This window comes from Colobus angolensis, unplaced genomic scaffold (genome assembly GCF_000951035.1).
Source record: "Colobus angolensis palliatus isolate OR3802 unplaced genomic scaffold, Cang.pa_1.0 Scaffold162, whole genome shotgun sequence".
In the NCBI taxonomy this organism is placed as follows: domain Eukaryota; kingdom Metazoa; phylum Chordata; class Mammalia; order Primates; family Cercopithecidae; genus Colobus; species Colobus angolensis.
The window spans coordinates 4,724,004-4,739,680 of NW_012114733.1; the positions used below are offsets into that span (position 1 = coordinate 4,724,004).

General features: G+C 35.4%; 1 protein-coding gene across 1 annotated transcript in view; it reads right to left on the bottom strand.

Annotated features, from left to right (window-relative positions):
- LOC105508449 (RAB6A-GEF complex partner protein 1) overlaps nucleotides 1-15,677 on the bottom strand; it is a 114,973-nt gene that overhangs the window by 80,777 nt on the left and 18,519 nt on the right. The window lies entirely within an intron of this gene.

The window sequence follows — 15,677 nt, forward strand, 5'->3', positions numbered from 1 at the left end:
GAGGCTGACGTGGGCAGGTCACCTGAGGTCAGGAGTTAGAGACCAGCCTGGCCAACATGGCAAAACTCTGTCGCTACTAAGAATACAAAAATTAGCTGGGCATGGTAGCGGGGGCCTGTAATCCCAGCTACTCGGGAGGCTGAGGCAGGAGAATGCCGTGAACCCGGGAGGTGGAGCTTGCAGCGAGCTGAGATCGCACCACTGCACTCCAGCCTGGGCCACAGAGCAAGACTCCGTCCCCCCCCCCCAAAAAAAGAAAAAATTGTATTAAAAACAGTACTGTTACATGATCATGACATTCATCTGTGTCATGACATACATTTGTGAAGTTCAAACAACCCTTTTACATTTCTGTAAGTATAAAATATTATATTTAGGTGTTTCTAGCCAAACATTTTTAGGCATAACAGAGTGAAGTGGCAGCGTTTTGCCCAAACTACTTTACAGTAATACTGAATTCCTATCATTTTAGACGGAGGTGGGCATGTACTCCAAGTAGAACCAAAGAAAACCAAAGAAATTATCCAAGGTTTCAAATTTTTCTAATTCTGGCTTCCTATTTTTCAAAGGAATGACTAAGAAAATACTTTAGTTTCTTCAGCAAAGCCAGGTGGTTTGCTTTCTTTCTGACTATTAACTTTACTATTTTATAATGTATTTGAAACTAGAGTTTCAACACTGTTAAGATACAAAACAAAAAGGGTGAAAATTCTTCAGTTAAGATAATCTTTCTAATTCTTTATGTGCAATTTTATGTTCTTGCAATATGGAGAATATGGAAGCAAAAGGAAAATGGCTTCAAATCAAATCATAACAAAAGTTTCACACATTCTGCCCCTAAACACGTTAATGACTATTCAAAATGTTTAAACTTTACTATTATCTTATATGAGCTAGAAAAGTAAAATAATATGATCTAGTACTTAAGATGGATAACATTAACCTAAAAATGCTGTCTGAAATATTAGTTACTCAGGGCCAAAAGTTCAACATTTCAGAGTATCAAATGTTAATAATATACTCAGCATCTTAACAAGTGCTTAGACGACTACAATGTCAGGGAGAATATGCACCATTTTGCACCAGCATTTAGAAATTTTATAAACACAGTGCACCAGCTGAAATGACAAATAATGGCTCAATTTACTATTTTGGTATTCTATATATCAATCCTCTTTACTAAATATCTAAGGCTTTGTAGGAATAGTAAATGCTATATACTTCCAGATCCCTAAGACATTTATTATTGACATTTTATAAACAGTCCAGCCTTTGAACAATTTAAAAAGTGTTTGATAGTAAATGGATTATCCTTTAAAAGTAGCTTTATTTTTGTTGTTGTTTTTTCAGAGACAGGGTCTATACTGCCCAGGCTGAAGTGAAGTGGTACAATTTTGGCTCACTGCAGTCTCAACCTTTCGGACTCAAGTGAATCTGCTGCCTCAGCCTTCTGCGTAGCTGGGGCTACAGACGTGCACCACCAAGCTTGGCTCATTTTTAAAATTATTTTTAGAGATGAGGTCTTGCTATGTTGTTCAGGTTGGTCTTGAACTACTGGGCTCAAGCAATCTTCCTAATTCAGCCTCCTGAAGTACTAGGATTATAGCCATGAGCCATTGCACCTAGCCAAAATGTAGCATCTTAATGTTGTTATACTAAATCTGTCATTATGCAGTGTTACAGTGGGCCTTCTCTTCGCATCCCCAAAATAATGCAAATAAAGCATATAACTATTGCTTAATCTGTAGGCAACAATCCTAATACCTTCTTTAAACATGTACACACACACACACACACAAATACACCAAAACGAATGTTTCTAAGTAATTTGGAGTTCTTTTACCTGTTATCATATTTTAAATATATCTATCTATATATATATGTTTTTTTTTCTTTCTCTAAGGCACACTACTACTAGATTTTGTAGTTTTAATCACAAGGGTCAAACAATTTCTGTAGGCAATTTAAATGACAAGTCTTCTTATCCCTTTCTTTTGTATATCCATGAATTAGGGTCATAGATCTACAGGGATAAAGGTTATCATAGATACATATGGATAAAGGAAAAAAAATAAAAGAACATCACTACTTAAATAGAGGATAAAATAGATTTATCTCTACAAATATACTTAGAGTGAAATAACCAGAAACAAGAATTTAAAAGGACATTAACAAATGCATCAGAAATTCAGTCAGGTATGGATATTAAATTTTAATGTATAATTTTTCACCTGTAAATCTAATAATGGTAGGTTTGAAAAACCATACAAACTACCTCAGCTAATTCTACATTTTAGAAAGAAGAATCTGAAATCCGGAGGTAGTGATAGTTGATGTTATTATTATTGCATATTTGTGTTTTGCTTTGCTTTGGGCACTTGCCAAGTTTTGCCCTCTTTCCCAAAATTAAAATATATTTTAAAAGTTGTGATTGATGTATGGCATGTACCATAAATTATAATTCCCTGTAAACAGTAAGAACTTAAATCCTACCATCATGAGGCAAATGAAGTAGTATGTTTAATTAATGCTTTACCTGGAAGCAGCAATTCCAATACCTTCCTCTATAATTATCCAATTATTCTGTCACATATGCATTCACCAGATACTCCAGAATTCAAAACATAATGCATTTCTCCCTTAGGATATACTTTTTAAATTATGAAAGAAAGGACAGACATATGCATCTGGCTCCAATAACCTGAATGATGCACCAGGAAGACCACCATATTAATTTAAGAGGTAAGAATTTGATGATTTAAAGATGTATCTTTTATCCCAACATATTGTCATGTCAGGCTTCAAATAACTCTGAAATAAGAGGCTAGCACTTTAAATTCTTCATGCTGGCCTGTAAATGATATTTTCTGTTTTCAATTTATTGTATATGTTCAAAATTTAAAAATACCTAAAATCAGTGACCCCATATCATACCACCCCCAAGCTAATAAACATTTTTGGTATAATCTTCTGGACTTTATACATACATAGATATGAATATATTTAAATGGAAATGATGAAAGCTATAAATCACTCTCAAATATACGTGATGAGGATCTTTTGACATGAATACTCATCAAAATTATTCCTAATACAACCACACACTATTTTATACCAGAGTACTAATTTGTTTTTTAAAAAGGCCAAACTTCTGCTACCAACTAAGAAGGAATAAGCTGAAGCTGACTTATAATCCCATCTGAAACAAGAACAACAACAACAAAAAAAACAGACAAAATATATGAAATAGTTTTCAAAACTTTGGCATCAAGCAATGAAGGCCAGTCATCCTTGAGAGATGAGAAACAACTGAAGTGAACCCTATTACTCTTACCCAGCTTACTGCCTTGTGAGAATTTCTGGGTCAGCACACTTAGAAGGGGCTCTAAGACAAAGTCTGGCAGACTTCCAGAGTTGAGAAGAAGACGAAGAGTAAGACAAACATGAGACATAATGAAAAATCAACCAATCAAAACAATGCATAACTCAATCAGATGTTAAAATTAGCACAAAAGGACATTAAAACCTTCTGCTATATTTTGTATGTTCCATATATGAACTATATTCCATATGTTCCAAAGGTTAGACAATATAGAAAACCCAAACAAAACTCTAGAAACAGAAATAATAAAATATCTGAGATGAAAAAGACATTGGCTGGATGAATGACAGGTTAGACATTGATCATAAAAGCACAGCAACAAAAATTATCCGTAATGAAACACACACAAAAAAACCCCACAAAATAAAACAGAAACAGAATCAGTGAACTGAGGGACAATTTAATGTAGCCCAATATACTTATAAACAGAGTTCCCAAATGACAGGGGTAGGAGTCAGAAAAAAATAATTAAATTCAAATTTCATTTGCTTCACTTAAATTTCTTTAAAAGATAACAGGCTTTAAAACAAGAATAATAGCAGTATATGCTGGGGTTTATACCATGTATAAAAATAAAATGTGTATAATATATGCTTCCTGATCCCAATAGAACAAAACTAGAAACACATAAAAAAAATTATGGAAAGCCCACAAATATTTTGAAGCTAAACTGCATACTTCTAAATAACCCATGAATCAAAGGAGAAAAAAGGAAATTTAAAAAACACATCATACCAAAATTTGTGGGATGCTGCTAAAGCAATACTAAAGAGGAAATTTACAGCCTTAAAATACTTATATTACAACAAAAGGAAAATCTCAAATCAATGACAAGCTTAAACTAGAAACAAATTAAACTAGAGCAAATGACATCCAAAGCAAGTGGTGGGAGATGTGGGAGCATGCAAATAACAGAGATCAGAATGGTAATCAATCAAATAGAAAACAAAAAAATTAAATCAATGAATAAAAATCTGGGGTTCTTTTGTTATTGTTTTAGAAGATCACTAAAATTGACACACTTCTGGTCATACCAATCAGGCAGAAAAGAACCACTAACAGAAATCAAAGAGGTGACATCACTACAAATTCTAGAGGTATTAAAATAATAATGAGGTCACATTATTAATATGACAATAATTTTAACAACTTGGATGATATGGACAAATTCCTTGATAAACACAAACCACCAAAGTTCACTGAAAAGAAGTATGTACCCTGAATAGCCAACGTCTGTTAAAGAAATTATAATTCCAGGCCAGGCGCGGTGGCTCAAGCCTGTAATCCCAGCACTTTGGGAGGCCGAGACGGGCGGATCACGAGGTCAGGAGATCGAGACCATCCTGGCTAACATGGTGAAACCCCGTCTCTACTAAAAATACAAAAACTAGCCAGGCGAGGTGGCGGGCGCCTGTAGTCCCAGCTACTCAGGAGGCTGAGGCAGGAGAATGGCGTAAACCCAGAAGGCGGAGCTTGCAGTGAGCTGAGACCTGGCCACTGCACTCCAGTCCGGGCGACAGAGCGAGACTCCGCCTCAAAAAAAAAAAAAAAAAGAAATCATAATTCCAATTCAAATCCTTTCCACAAAGAAAACTCTAGGCTGAGATAGTATCACTGGTAAATTCTACCAACTCTTTAAGAAACAAATAACATTAGTTCAATACAAACTCTTCCAGAAAACCCAAGAGAAGGAACCACTTCCTCTCTCATTTTATGAGGCCAGCATTACCCTCACAACAAAACCAGACAAAGACATTATAACTACAGGCCAAGATCCCTCATTAACATATTCTAAACAAAATTATAGCAAATTAAGTTCAACATTATAAAAAAATACATCACAATCAAATGGGGTTTATCCAAGAGTGCAGGGTTGGTTTAACGAAGTTCAATAAATGTAATTTACCTTATTAACAAACTAAAAAAGGAAAACCATGACAGTCTTAATACTTTGCACTAAAAGCATTAGACAAAATTCAACATCCATTCCTGATTTAAAATTCTCAGTAAATTAGGAAGAAATGGGAAACTTCCATAACTTGATGAAAGACATTTATGAAATATTTAGAACATCATTCTTGATGGTGAAAGATTGAATGCCTTCATCATATTCAACATTGTCTAATCAGTAAATTCAGACAAGAGAAAGAAAAGGTATATAAATTGGGGAGAAAAAGTAAAACTGTTTTTTATATGGTCATTTCCATAGGAATCCCAATGGAATTGACTACAATAAGTGAGTTTAGTATGACTGCTGGACACAAGACGAATACAGAAAAATCAACTGCATTTTTATATACTAGTAAGAACAATTAGAAAATGAAAAAAAAAATCAGCAATATTAAAGTTGTGAAATACTTAGGGATAAATCCGGCAAAAGAGATGAAATACCTGTACACTGATAACTACAAAACATTGCTGAAAGTAAAAATACTTAAACAGAGAAATATATCTTGTTTATATTGCTAAGATAGCAACTCTCCCCAAATGGATCCAAAGATTCAATGTAATCCCAAACAAACTCCCAGCAGACATTTCTGTATAAATTGATGACATGAACATAAAATTAATATGGAAATACAAAGGCCTACAATAGCAAAAGCAACTTCGAAAATGAACAAAGTTGGAGATCTAACACTGTGTGATTTCAAAAATTATTATATATCTAGAGTAATCAAAATGCTGTTAAATATATACAAATAGATCATGGAACAGAATAAAGAATATGGGAATAAACCCACACATATATAGACAACTGATTTTTGACAAAGGTGCAAAAGATATGCTGTGAAGAAGGGATAACCTTTTCAATTAATTATACTGGAACAGATATCAAGATGTAAAAGATGAACTTACTCAACAATAAGAAATCAAGGAACCCATCTAAAAAAATGGGCAAAAGATTTGAACACACATTTCACCAAATAAGACACACAAATAACAAATAAACAAATGAGAAAAATGTTCAACATCATTAGTTATTAGAAAAATGCAAGTTAAAACTATAATGGGATACCACTACACCACTAACAGAATGGCTAAAATTAAAAAGGCATACCCTATCACATGCTGGCAAAGATAGAGGAAAACAGAAACTCTCATACACTGCTGGTAGGAATGTAAAATGGTATAAATACTTCAGAAAAAAGTTTAGCATTTCCTTTAAAAGTCAAATATACTTCTACCTTATAATGTAGCTGTTCCACTCATGGATATTGACCCAAGAGAAAAGGAAATATGCATCCGTACAAAGACCTGTACATCAATGTTCATGTAGTTTTGTTTGTTACAGCCCCAAACTGGAAACAACTCAAAACTGTCCATCAACAGATGAATGGATAAACCAACTGTGAGAAATCCGTAAAATAAACTAATACTCACAATGAATTACTGATTCACAACAAAGTGGATGAATCTCAAAATATGCTGAGAGAAACTAGAAAAAATAAGTATATATTGTATGACTTAATTTATATAAAACCAGAAAACACAAAGTAACTGGCAGTGATAGAAAGCAGATCAGTCGTTGGTTTTGAGAGAGATGAGGATACTTAAAACAGTAGAGCAATTTTTTTCTTCACACCCCATTAAAAAAGTGTCAGTGAGATTTCTTTTTAAGATACAAATTGATAAGGAGAAGGCTATGGCTCTATTAATGATGCAGAAATAGAGCTTTTAAAATATTACTAACATTTCATTATTAGCCATGTATTCTTGAGAGAGATTGACTCAATCTCTCTGTACCCTAGTTTGCTCAACTGTATGATGGGAATATAAAAGTATCCATCTTGAGAGGACTGTTATGAATAATAAATTAATTTTAATACACATAAAGCACTTAGTGCCTAGAACACAGACACCTCCCAAAATTTACTACTATAATTATACAATTTAACCTTCAAGTACATAGTTAAGTCATATTCAATATATTTCATACAAGGATAAAAAACTACACAGTATATTTGAGGAAAAGAATCATTCAATTAGTAAAGTTTCAGAATGCAATAAATCTTTGGTTACCTAGAAAGTTCGCTTATCCAGGCCAGGTGCAGTGGCTCACATCTGTCATCCCGGCACTTTGGGAGTCTGAGGTGGGCATATCGCTTAAGCCCAGGAGATTGAGACCAGTCTGGGCAACACAGCAAGATCTCGTCTTTCATTAGCTTTACAAAGGTGGTTTAGTTTTGGGGAAGGGCCATTATCATTTAAACTATAAATTTCTCCTAAAGTTAGCATGGCCCAGGCCCAGGAATGACTAAGGGCAGTTGGGAGGTTAAAGGCAAGATGGGGGTTAGTTAGATTTCTTTTACTGTCATAATTTTCTCATTGTTATTTTTGCAAAGGTGGTTTCAAGATCAATAAATTACCACTGACTGCAAATGTGCTATATGCAAATTATGAATCGGATAATTTTTATATTCAGTATATAATTAAAACGCTTCCTCATCTTTCAAAGAAGAGTTCAGTGAAAGTTCAAGCAACTGGTACATTAGTTTTTACATCTGATTACTCCATCTTATTTGTAGGCCATTTTGTATGCACAGTTTTCCCCCCTAAAATTCTTACAGACAGTAAAGAGGGAACAGTCTGATAGCTTTATTTTTATATCAGAAATAATTTCACATTAATTTATTAAGTGACTACCTTTTATATTACTCTAATATTAAGACAACAGAGAAGTTAGAAGAAATTATACTTGCCTTAAGTTGAAGAAATAAAGTACATTCAAAAGTAACAAAATAATGTAATATTTTTGGCTACTGAAAATCCAATTTGTATTTCACTTATTTATTACTTATAGTTGTTAGATATGAGTTCTAAATTTCTCTTCAAAGAATCAATATGTCAGTATGTTCAATTTCTTTGCCTTCTACTTTTAAACTTAACTTCCTCATAAGGCAATCTTTTTCAATTACCTGCTCCATTCCGATTACCTACTCCATCCTGACTCATTCCGATTACCTACTCCATCCTGACTCATTCCATCCTGACTCACTCCAATTACCTGCTCATTCTCCACCCTGACTCATTCTGATTTCCTGCTCTGCCATAACCATTTTTCCCGCCAAATCACTCACCCCGTCACTCTCTTTCAATTAGCCAACTGGAATTAGTTTAGCCTGTGTGGTCTAACCCTAGCCAACAGGGGAACAACACAGCAGCAGGGGCCACGTGCGTCAGGGATAAGAACCCCTTCCCCTCCCTTGTCCAAGTGTGGGCTCACCATTGCTCCATCTGTAAGGGCGCACCCTTCTACATTGCCTTGCTGAGAATTAAAAAGTAAATTTTATATTTGAGTGCTATTTCTTTTGTGGCACCGAAACTTTAGCATTGTTGTAAACCAAAAAGTATCTGAGACAGGTCTCAATCAATTTAGAAGTTTATTTTGCCAAGGTTAAGGATATGCTCGGAAGAAAAAAATACAGAATCACAGTGACAGTCTGTGATCTGTGCCTTTCTCCAAAGATGAATTTGAGGGCGTCAATATTTAAAGGAGAAAAGTGGGCTGTAGGGGAGAGAAGGAGGGTATGGTAATCCACAAGTTCTACGAGAAAACAGCAAGTAGGGGAATAGTCAATTATGTATTCATCTGGCTTCATTAAACAGGCACTTTACATAAGATAGGGGGAACATAAGTAGTTACTTGTGGAGCAGCTAACCTAACCTTTTATCTGTAGTTATCAGCTTAGGAACAAAAGGAAAGGCAGTTTCTTATGTGACTGGGCTTTCAGTTTATTTTTTCCCTTTTGGCATGGTGAATTGGGGTCCTAAGTTTTTATTATCCTTTCACCACTGTCTTATTTCTAGAACTTTGTGGAGATGTTAAGATAAATATAATTTTAGTCATAGTAACCTGGCTTGTATTAAATATATTGAGTAAATGCTGACCTGTTTCTAGTGACTTAATTCATCCTTACTTGGGTTATTTAAAACATGAATTAACATTTTAGCTTATATGAATTTTAAAATTCATATAGGATCATAAATGAATTTTTGTTAAATGTTTTTTGTCATGAATGACAAATTTCTCCATGTTCAATGAAAAAAACCCGAGAAACACAGAAAGTAACAAAAATAAACTGCCAATAGTTTCACTATTCACAGATAATCATTATTAATTTTTATGTAGTCCTTATGTCTTTTCCAGGGACATTTGCAGAAACTCTCATATTTTATAGCATATTAGACTTCTACTGAAGTCTGCCTGTTTTTAAATCCAAACTGATGACACTGTAAGTGACTGCTAATGTAACTGGTTGATGAGCAGTTGTCTGTTAGTTTCTTAAGTAGAGGGTTATTTAAAATATAATTTTTTCTTCATATAAAGCTATCACACAGTTTTATAATCTGCTTTTATGATATTTTATCACAAATGTATAAACTTGACATTCTTCTGTAATTTGATTTTAAATGTCTGCATTGGATTCTAACTCAGAAATGAGTAAATTTTTAAATTGATAAATATATACAGGAACTTTTATTTTCACACAAAATTGGAATCTTAATTTACACATTACCATGCAATTTGATTTTTTTTCACTTAGAGTTTTCTGACTGTTCTTCCATATTCATAGATATACTTATTACTATTTTTAGTATTTGTGTGACATTCCAAAGTATGGAAATTTCTTATTTACTTTGCTATTCTTTTCTTGATGGACCTTTGGCAACTACAGATGATGCTGTAATAAACATTTATATATATATATCTCCTTATATGTGTGTGTGTGTATATATATATCTCCTCATGTGTATATATATACACATCTCCTTATGTTTTGGTGCATATATATTTTGTGGGGTACTTTCCTTTGGGTAGGATTGCCAAGTCAAAGTGTACATATATGCACATTCATTTCAATAAGTATTGTCAAATTTATCAAAAAAATTATATTAATTCCCAGTATCACTCTAATTGTTCTTAGAAGTCCTGTTTGTCCCTGCATTAGATTGGTGAAAAAGGTCTTGTTTTAATTTCCATTTGTTTCCTTGCTAGTGATGCTTATCTTTTCATTTTTATTGGCGCTTCATACTTCTTTCTTCTGCAAGTTGCCTTGTTTGTCCATTTATCAATAGGATGGTCTTCCATAGGAAGTTTTTATTAGTATTAATATTCATATTAATACAGAGAATAATTGTCCCTAAGCATTGCAAATACCTAACATGGATGGTATGGTCATCACGTTTCATTTTCTTGTCCAGACTTGTTTATCATCTATCTCTCACTAACCTAGGAATTAGTTACATGTCCACTTGCTTGTCCTATTCACTGTAGCTCCAATACCAAGGCATTCTCATATTAAACGAAATAAACTAACTGAACATACCATTACTTAACTGAGATAAAGGACATCCTATCTAGGTACAGGATTGTTAGAGATTCTTTTTCGTGGCTATGAGATATTGTTCCAATGTTCCCTTAAGTTTCTACGGTTAGTGGTGAGAAGTCTATTGTTAATGTGATTCTCTTTCTCTTTTCTCTGAATGATTTTTCTCATGACTGAAATTCAGTTATTTCTGTACATTATCTCTAGATATGTATGTTTTTTCATTAAACTTTTTCCACACAGCCGCACCCGCAATCAAATGTATCTAAGTCTCAGCCTTTTCAATCTGACAACCTTAAGTGTTTCTAAACTAGGGAAGTTTCTTCTATTATTTCCTAAACTAATACTTGTTCTGTCTTGTTTTCTTTCTTTTTTCTTTTTCTTTCTATAACACTCATTCGCAAAGCTCTTGAATTTGTTCCTGCAGGTCGCTTATCTTTTCAAAAATAATTTTATTTCTATGTGTCTTACATCATGAAATTGTTTCTATTTGATCTTTTGGAACAAAAGATTCAGCTCTCACAAGGGGTTATTTATCAGTTCATCTGCTGAATTTTTCTCTTAGGAAATTTTTAGCTCTGAAAAATTCTGAGTATGTTCTAATTACATTTTCTGAAAGTTCTTAATAATTTTCTTCTTAATTTACTACATTCTTCTGTCTCATCCCTGTGGCTCATCAGTAGGAGCCACATATTTTACTTGTTTAGTTTGGTCTTACATCGTAAAGTTAATGAGCTCCCTTAGTGATTTTTTTTTTTGCTGTGTTCCATTAGCCACCTGTAGAGGTTAGGCTTTGATGTGGTATCTGGCAAGGCAAACCTACAGATGCTGGATAAAATGACAGTTCGCGGAGGCAGACAAGCTCACACACTGCTGAGCTGAAGCTTCAGCAGTCTCCTCTCAGGCACTGTCTCTGAGTGGAAGGGCCAGCTTCCTCAGACCACGAGGTGTGGCAGCAACGGAGTTCACCAGTGCAACCTCTATTCTAAACCCGCAGCAGTCAACAGAGTTTTATGGGAAGCCCTGCTAATGTCCATTTCCAGAAGCAGACACATTCATCCCTCTTCTGAAGCAAAACCACAAGATTCCACTTTTTAAAGCTCACTTAGAGAACTCTGAAATCTCAGATCCTGGCTCAGTGCCTTAAGGAGTGGCAAAGCAAACCTTTCCCTCTGCCTGGTCCTTCAGCACCTATTCTGTCCCTAAAGAACTTGATATCTTGATGATTCTGACTTTACGCTCATGTTTACTATACTCCTGAGAGGAGAAGAGGAGTTTGGAGGTTAGTCCTTCTATCTTCTCAAATTTAGAAATTAACTTAAACCATTTCTACCAGTTGTTCAAAGTTTTTGTTTTTAGCCTCTGCCTGCAAAACAGGTTCTTTATTCTCATTTCTTTCATTATGATGTAAAGTAATACAGGCTGGGTGCAGTGACTCATGCTCGTAATCCCAGGATTTCGGGAGGCTGACGTGGGCAGGTCACCTGAGGTCAGGAGTTAGAGACCAGCCTGGCCAACATGGCAAAACTCTGTCGCTACTAAGAATACAAAAATTAGTTGGGCCTGGTGGCGAGGACCTGTAATCCCACTACTTGGGAGGGTAAGGCAGGGAGAACTGCTTGAACCTGGGAGGCTAAGGTTGTAGTGAGCCAAGATTGTACCACTTCACACCAGTCTGGGCGACAGAGCAAGATGCCGTCTCAAAAATAATGATACTACTACTACTACTACTACTAATAATAATAATAATAATAAAATAAATAAATAAAATAATACAGACAGAAAGCCATTAGTTATTTGGTAACAGTTTAGAAAGGTCACTGATATTTTTGTATCATGTTTAGCAAGACATTTAGGAGGATGAGAGGAGCCTGAATTCTGCTACAGTGTAAATGTAAACAATTACCGGCCATTACTCCAGAGGTCACAAGATTTGCAACTTCCCCAATTACTCCTGCAGGTAACATCACTATTGTAGAACCTAAGATTGGCCTTTTCAGCTATCTTTTCAGGTTTCTGCATTTCTGATGGCTGAGGGCTCCACGTGAACCCACGAACTGGTCCTGGTCCTGTGGTCCTACTCAGAAGTGGACTCAACATGAAGACCATTTTCCACACCTATGATTGCCTCCCTGACCAATCAGCAGCACCCATTCCCTGCCCCACCAAACTATCCTTGAAAAGCCCTAGCCTCCAAATTTTGGGGAAGACTGATTTCAGTAATAAAACTCTGGCACTTCTGTTCAGCCAGCTCTCCATGAATTAAACTTTCTCTACTGCAATTCCTCTGTCTTGATAAATCAACTGTATCCAGGCAGCAGGCAAAATGAAACTGTTGGGCAGTTACAATAGTTTTAATGGATGTATCTGGGCTCATTCCATCTTTATATAATGCTTCGGATTTTATATATAAAAATGAAATTACTCAAAAAATCATAAAAGGAGTATCAAGACAATTTTGTATTACATGGTTAAGAATTCTACTGCACAGTAGTAAACAGTAAGTAGGTCATGGCAGACCAACTCTCCCAACAGCTAGAAAAAGGCAGAAAACAAAAAATTATATTTTTAAAGGCATTGGGCAAGCTATGGAATCAATAAGGCCTAGATGGATTAAAATTCATAGTAGGAGGACTGTTCAGAGGTAAGCTAATTTTTTTTTTCCTCTAAGAACATTCACCAATTCTGGGCACAGGCTAAGAAAGCAGCAGACTTAGTTCAGGCAGAGGCCTGCTGGAGCTAAGAAAAATCAGAAAAGCTCTTGGCAGTTACATAGGGTTGAAGAAATAATCAGACTTGAAATGCCTCAACTCCACAGTCAATTTTTCCCACAAGACATCTGCTGAACTTAGAAGCTGCAGAAGGGGCTCAAGGGCTCGAAAGCAAATTTCAGAAAGGCAAAGTAAAATTTCCGGCATTTCTGAGACGCACAGGTATCCATACTAACTGGAGACCTGATGTGCCTCAAACACATAGCCAGTGACAAAGATTCTGTGCTTAGTCAAACTTCAGTCAGGCTCCTGAACCTTCTTCTCCTAGGTCCATCTGTGCATTTCCTTGTAAAATCCAGTTTAGCAAGACCCCTATACTCTCCAATCTCCCCTAAGTGATGTCTGATCACTCTCGTCTGTCTTCAGCAAGAATCCTGTTGTTTTAGCCAGAATCCCCATTATCCCTGATGTTTCCTCTTAGTAACTTTCTATCCACTGACTCCCACACTGCTTCTTGGCTATAAATTCCCACTTGCCCATGCTGAAGAGTTGAGTTCAATCTCTCCTTCCCACTGCAAGAACCCACTGCAGTGTTCCCTATATGCAATGGTCCCAAAAAAAGTTTTCTTACTGTGTTTCAACAAGTATTATTGGATAATTTTTTCTTTAACACCAATTTTACCCTCAAGACATCTGCTGAATTTTAATGTCATATGGGCAAGATGATAATCAAATGCCCATCAGTCAACAAGTGGATAAAGAAAATGTGGTATACATATACACCATCGAATACTACTCAGCCATAACAAGGAGCAAAATAATGGCATTCACAGCAACCTAGATGGAATTGAAGACTATTATTCTAAGCACAGTAACTCAGGAATGGAAAACAAACATCCTATGTTCTCACTCATAATTGGGAGCTAGGCTATGAGAACACAAAGACATAAGAATGATACAGTGGACTTTGGGGACTCAGGGAAAAGGGTGGGAAGCGGGTGAGGGATAAAAGACTACATATTGCGTACATACTGGGGCTGCAGTATACACCGCTTGGGTGACGGGTGCACCAAAATCTCAGAAATCACCACTAAAGAGCTTATGTATGTAACCAAACACCATCTGTTCCCCAAAAACCTACTGAAATAAAAAAATACAAGACTCTAAAAACCAAAAACAACTTCAAAAAAAAAAAGTTTTAAAAGACAAAACCAAATCTCTCAGAATAAACTAGAGGTAAACTGAGTCTTACCAAACTTTCAAACCAATTCAAATCAAATTCAATCCATGACAAGACAGAAATAATCAGCCCCTAATCCAAATAATGAACAGGAGTCTCTCTAAAGATAGCTACTGTAATTCTCTGTAATTCTTTGGTACACTATGTCCAGAATAAAACTGCCAGACATGAAAAAGCAAAATCAGAAGACCAATAACCAAAAGAAAAGAACCAATGATCTTAAATAACTTTAAAATAATCACAACTATTATGTTCAATAAAAATACAGAAAAAAAATACAGATGAGAGGATTGACATTTTTCACCAGATATTTAGACTCAATAAAAAGAAGCAAGTGGATATTCTAAAATTAAAACATATGAAACCTCAATTTACTATCTTAATGGAGTCAGACTGGATATAGCAGATGACATGTATTAATGACTTGAGAGACACAGCAATAGAAAATAGCCACGACAAACCACAGAAAAAATAAAGGGAGAGTGGGCAACAACAACAACAAGAAAAGGATGAGAGATGTAAGACACATACAAAAGTTTAAATCGATGTTCCATTAGAAAACAGAATGGGACAGAAGCAGTATAGAGGTAATAGTTGAGAATTTTCAGATTCAAGACTAGAGAACAGCAAACAGATAAGCACAAAGGAAACCACACCTTAGTATATCATAGCTACATTCTGAAAACCAAAGATAAAGATAAAATCTTAAAAGCAGTTAAAAAAAAAAAAAAAAAACGGGATCAAAAAGTGGGAGAGGGAGGTTGCAGTGAGCTGAGATCGCACCACTGCACTCCAGCCTGGGCAACAGAGTGAGACTGTCTCAAGAAAAAAAAAAAAGGTGGCTGGGCACAGGGGCTCACACCTGTAATCCCAGCACTTTGGGAGGCCAAGGTGGGTAGATCACTTGAGATCAGGAGTTCGAGACCAATCTGGCCAGCATGGTGAAACCCCATCTCTACTAAAACTATAAAAATTAGCCAGGTGTCATGGCAGGCACCTGTAATCCCAGTTGTTCA